Here is a 6,001-nt window from a genome sequence, read left to right on the forward strand (position 1 = left end):
GCCGCGACTTGGACATTCGTCTTTCCTTTGCATTTCTCCTCTTTGCGAACGTGTCCTCTCGCCCAGAGACCCTGGAGCGCGCCGCTGAGCAGCGAGCGTGTCAGCCAAGAAGCCATGGAGTGGGTTGGGGCGGGGAGGGGGGCAGCGGGTGCGGCAGGGGCGGGCGAAGGCCGGGAGGGCTTAGCCACAGATGTGTTGTATTTTTTGAAAGTGCAATAACTTGGTATTTCGAAGACCCAGCACGTGGCCAGGACCCCCTGCGGCGGGCGGGGTCCCAGGGTGCTGCAGCGTGTGGCGTGGGGGGGTCTCAGTTTTCTCGCCAGCTACCTCGGTAACTCCAATTCAGGTTCACTTCCCTACGGAGCAGCGCAGGTGCCGCCACGGGGGGGGCGGCCATCTCCGAGGGGCCGCGGGGGCTTCACCCCGCCCTCTCAATTCGGGGCGGCTCCTTCCCCCTCTTCTTGCTCTTGGGTTTTCCGACGGGTACAAGGCCTACCCGGCACCCCCTGCCCCAGGAGCCTCACTCGTCTTCCAGCAGGACTGGGCTGGGGGCTGCCCCGCAGCTGCGTGCCGGGCCTCGGGGGTCCAGCGACCACAGGGGCGTCCGTGGCGCCCCAGATGCCTCCAGGGACCCGCAGCTGGGTGCCCGGCCTTCCAGAGGCCACGCTTGCTTCCCCAGACCCCCTCTGCCCACCCTTCTGTTTTGCTTTTCTTTCTCCCCATCCTTTCTCCTCCCAGCCCCAGGATAATTTTCCTTTGTATAAACAACTCTCCTGTCAGGAAGCAATATCATTTCAGGTCTAAAGACGAAAGGGACATAAATCTGGTCGAGGGCAAATTCAGTTTTACTGTATAAACTCCGTCGCGCGGTCCGGCTCCCCTCTGAGGGCCGCTGTTTTCTAATATTTGTATTCTAATTTAATTGTTTTTAAAAAACACAAATAAAAAGGTCAAGGTGAAGCCACCAAGGCGTCAGCCTCTCTGTGCGTGGGGGCGTCGGCTGGGGGGTGAGGGGACCAAGGACCAAAACTTGGCCCCATCCAGTTCTTTCCCTTCCGCTGTGTGCCATCCAGGATTCAAAAGGCGCCACGTTGGTCACGTGCAGAAGGTTTCACTGCTGGGCCCAGCGTCCAGTCTACTGGGCTGCACTTGGCATCCCAGCTCCCAGAAAGAGGCTGGATGCCAGGAAAATGTGGATGACAACCACTAGGAGGGCTGCGGGCAGAGTGACAGGTGCTGGTGACGATGGGGAGGGGCTGGGACCCTCAGGCGTGTGGTTGGGAGTGTAGGATGGGGCAGCCACTGTGGAAACAGTCTGGCGGTTCCAGAAAGTTCATCGTGGAGTCCCGTCTGACCTGGCCATTCCACCCCAGATCTTCCCCCAGGGAGAACGAAAACCTGCATCCACCTGAAAACTTGCACGTGATACTCACAGCAGCATCAGTCAAAAGGCAAAAGACAGGAATGAGCCCAGTGTCCAGCAGCTGAAAACTGGATAAAACGTGGTCCATCCATGCACGGGAGTGTCACTCGACCACGGAAAAGAGGGAGGCGCCGACTCTCGCCACAACGTGGACGGACCTCGAACACACGACGCTCAGCAAGAGACGCCAGACACGGGCCCCACAGTGTGTGACTCCATCTCTGTGAAACGTCCAGAACAGGCACGTCCATGGAGGCAGGAAGTGGGTTAGTAGTTGTCAGAGGCTGGGGGCGGGGATGGGAGCGACTGCCAATGGGGACGGGGCTCCTTTTCGGGGTGACCGTGTTCTGTGACGTTTCACAGTTCTTCCAACGTGCTACCACCACTGGTTTTACAAGGGTGAATTGCAGGTGAATGCTCCCTCGACTAAAAACCAAAGCCTGTCTCCTCGGTGGAGGGGATGCAGGAGCGTGAGCGAGGAGGCCGCGTGGGCTGAGGGGCTGAGGGAGCTGCTTCCGTCGCCGTCCCGATCGGGGGCCTCTGGCGTCCCTCGCGGCGGTCGGCCTTGGAAGTGGTCGGCCTTGGAAGCGCTGCCCCCCACCGCCACCCGGCGAGAACCGGAGACCTGGGTTCCCATCTGCAACCGTGGACCAACTGAATGCGGACAGGTGAGCAACCTTGTGCTGAGGGAGGACCCCCCCACCCCAGATGTCACCCCAAATCCCTCCCCAAGCCCTCCACTTGGTGATGTTTCCTGCCAAGGGCCAGGCCAGGCCCCACGGATCCCCTGCGGCCCACTTCCCAGAGCCCGGCTGGTCCTCACAGGCCGTGACCATGGCCACCTGTGCCCCCTGGTGCCCCTGTCACCTACCCCCACCCGGGCCCTCCTGGCTTGAGTATGACTGGAACAGGGAGGAGGGCTCTCCCCAGGGCCCCCAAAGCAGCCCCGTTTGGTCTCCCCAACCCAGACCCCTGCCTCAGTAAGTGGGCCCCAGCCCAACTTCCTCCCTGGGGATATGGGGCGAGCACCCAGCTTGATCCTCGATCATGTCACTAGGGGCCTCTGGCAGACTTGGGGTTCTCTGGCAGAGGCCGCCCTGCCCAGGGCCTCCAGGAACCTTGTAGTTACGGGTGACGGAAGAGCTGGCCAGTCCCCACCATCCCCCTTCCTGGAGCCACCTGCCTGAGCCTGGGGGTGTCCCCTCCTCTGTAGGGGCCCAGGCACTGACATTGACAGTGACACCCACCCCATCCCGGAGCCCAGAGGCAGGGTCCCTGCATCCGTGCCCTTCCCTGCCCCACTCCACCTCCCAGGCCTGGCAGGAAGCATCAGGCTGAGTTTGGGGTCCACTCGCTAGAACCCAGTTAGGGGGTCCCCAGTGGTGTGGACGAGGGGCCCAACGCGTGGGGAAGGACCACCCAAACCCTCCATCCCTGCTCCCCAATCTCCCCAACAAAACACAACATCAAAATCAGGCAGCGGTCGTAACAGGCTGCGTTTAGTGGTTTTTTTATGTACAAGAAAAATGATTTTTTTTTGTCTGGTTTTTCATCATCTTTTCTCTTTTTGTTTTTATTACTTTTAAAGCTTCTCCCCCCACCCCCCAAAAGTGCATTTTTATCAATTGATTTTTTTAATCTCCCACATTTTATAAAGACTCAACACAGTCTATGGAATGTCTGTGTGCTCAGCCCCAGAGGCATATGCCACCAACCCCCTCCCATTCGGCCAGGCCTGGCTTCAAAGTCCAAGGCACCTCGTGTGCTACCTGGGAGGGGCAGGGGGAACCTGGGCATCAGGACTGGCCATGCCTCCCCAGGCAGCCCCGGCCAAGGCTGCGGGTCTCCCCCGCCCCATCTCCTGGCCCTGCTCCCCACCCCCCATGTAAATCTATGTATTTAGTGCGAGCTAGTCTTAACTCTGAGGTTATGACTCCTGGGCGCCCAAGCCCCCAGGCCCTGACCCGTCCTGTGCCAGCCAACACCCCATTCCAGGAAGGCTGCTTCCTCAGCTTAAATAACTTTTTAAAATAAAACTGCAAATATAAATATCTTTCTTTCTCAAAAAATAGGATTTTTGCTTTTTTTGTTGGTTTTTAATTTTTTTTCCTTTCACTCTGTCTCGCCTCCTACAATCCTGGCTGCCTGGACGGCCTCGGTCCTGGGGGAGCCCCGGCCCCCACCTCGGTCCCACCATGTGCGACGTGGCCACTCCCGTCACGGCCGATGGGTCTCAGTAGTGCAGACTCCCCAGAAGACCCTGGAGGGGACTGGGGGACCCTCCCCTCCCACCTGAGACCCCCCTCGAAAGGAAGCAGAGGAACAGCCCTGTAAAAACAGGGTAACAAGACGAGACGGCCACATAGGGTCTCCTGGGCGGGCCGCCCCAGGGGGCAGACTTTGGTATGGCCCGCTGGAGCCCGGCTGGGCACAGGCCCACACCCGTGCCAGGCTGGGCCTGGTCCGGCACTTTACATTCACTGGTTTTTAATTTTTTTGCCTTTTTTTTTTTTCTCATAATCTCAAAAAGGCGGTTAGTTGGGGTGGGGGCTAGGCATGAGCAAGCAGCAGCAGTGTTGATCTTCCCCTCAACCTGGCAGGCTGGAGATCTGTTCACCATGTCGGCTCCCGCCTCCCCCCCGGGCCTCACTTCCCCACCACTCCCATCCTGCTACTGCCAGGCCCAGCACCCCGCCTGAGCCTCTTCTGCCTGAAGCCCCCGCCTCTCCGATCTTCACTCCCAAGACACGCTACAAGACACACATCCACCCACCTCACTCCAAGAGGATGGAATAATACTCATGATTTTCATTTTTTTTTTTTGTACCAGGCAGTTAAAAAAAAAAACACCCCAAAAAAAAAAACACAAAAAAACCCCAAACAACCAAACAAAAAAACTTTTCGCTGTGTCCTTTCCGACCAGTCAGCACGTTCCCCCTCCAATTTTTTTTTTGTTTGTTTGTTTCCTGAAACGCGAGAATTCAGCAGTATCTTTGGCAACACTTTATCACGACCTTAATTTAAAGAATAAAAATAAAATTGATCCACGTCTATATACAGTATGTGATTGCGCGAAGTTGGGGGGCCGGGCCGGGCGGGCGGGGGTCCCAGCTCTGGGCCCATGCAGACGCTTCGGCCCCCGGGACAGGCTGGCGGGTAGCAGAAGATGGGTTAAGGCGGAGTGGGTGGGCAGGGCTGGCGAAAGCTGGGGGTCGGGGTTTAGTGCAATTCCCAAGGAGCTTTGTTAAAGTGTACTCGGCGGGGCTCAGCCCTTGCCCCCGCCACAGTCCCAGAGGCCTCGATCCCCCAAGCTCGGTCACCCCCACGGCCAGGACGACAGCTATCATTTTTCAGTTGGTTTTATTGCGAGGAGGTGTGTGGGTGGGGGGAGAGGGAGCTGTGGGGGCGGGGGTGGTCTCTGGCCTGGGTGCTCGAGCTCTCTGCAATGGCCTCCACACGTGGTCCTCTGAAAGAGCCTGCCCCGTGACTCGGGTGTGAACCGGGCCACCTGGCCCTGGGCTCCCCTGCCACCCCCTCAGGAGGGGGGGTCCTGAGACATTTGGGGGGCTGACGGGCTTGCGGGGGGTGGGGGTGCCAGGAGGAGATGAAAACTATCCTGTAGAAAGAACGGTGAAAGTTGCCTTCTGAAAAAGCTTCCCTTTAAAAAAAAAGAAAATGAAAAAGATGAGAAGATGGGGTTTGTCACAGAGCACAGGGGGACCAGGAGAGACGGGCCAGCAGCAGGGGCACCCGCCTTGGGCTTCAGCGAGGAAGGGTCTCAGCTCAGCAGGGTGTCTATGTACAGGCCCCACATAGGCATTGCATATGCGAGAGGGAGTCGGGGGTGCGGGTGCCCAGGCTCTGGCACCCTGGCCTCCCCTGCCCTGGCCCCTGTCCGTGGCCTGTGGCTCGGTCGACACCGGGCCTTTGGGGAGCCAGAGGCTGGGGGAGGCCGGCGCCAGCCCCCAGGTGACAGTCAGTGCCTTTGAGTAAAAAGAGGGGTGCCTGGGGGGTGCAAGCCCTGGAGGTGGGGCCTCCTGTCACCCACCTCCCCGGAGATGGCATAGCCACAATGGCAGCTCCTCAGTGGCCCCAAGGAAGGGCAGCTATGTTGGGGGGCTGGAAGCCCCGAAGTGGGTGGGGATGGGGGACAGTGAGGATGGGGGATGGGGGCAGGGCTGTACTGCTCTGGCTGGTGGGAAGGTCAGCCCTCTCTCGGGCCCATCCCTGAGCTGGGCAGTCAGCAAGGAGGGTCCCCACGGACATGGGTGGCCACTGTATGGCTAGCAGGGATGAGACATTTCTTAAATCGGAACCAAAAAAGGGACAGAACGGGAGTGGGGGACACGGCAGAAACACAAAAATCCCACAGCCCTGCCTGCCGGGCAAGCCCAGCGGTGAAGCACAAACGCCCTCCGAAGCCCTCGCCCTCGCCCTTGCCCTTGGCCTCGGCCTTCCTGACCCACTTCTCACCTCCGGGAACAGAAGTGGATTCTACGTCTGGTGGTGGGTTTTTTTTTTTATTATTTTGTACAAAAATAAATCGACTTTTAGGAATTTCTTTTTGCTCTCTCTCTC

Source organism: Pteropus medius, unplaced genomic scaffold (assembly GCF_902729225.1).
Source record: "Pteropus medius unplaced genomic scaffold, Ma_sr-lr_union100, whole genome shotgun sequence".
Taxonomy (NCBI): Eukaryota; Metazoa; Chordata; class Mammalia; order Chiroptera; family Pteropodidae; genus Pteropus; species Pteropus medius.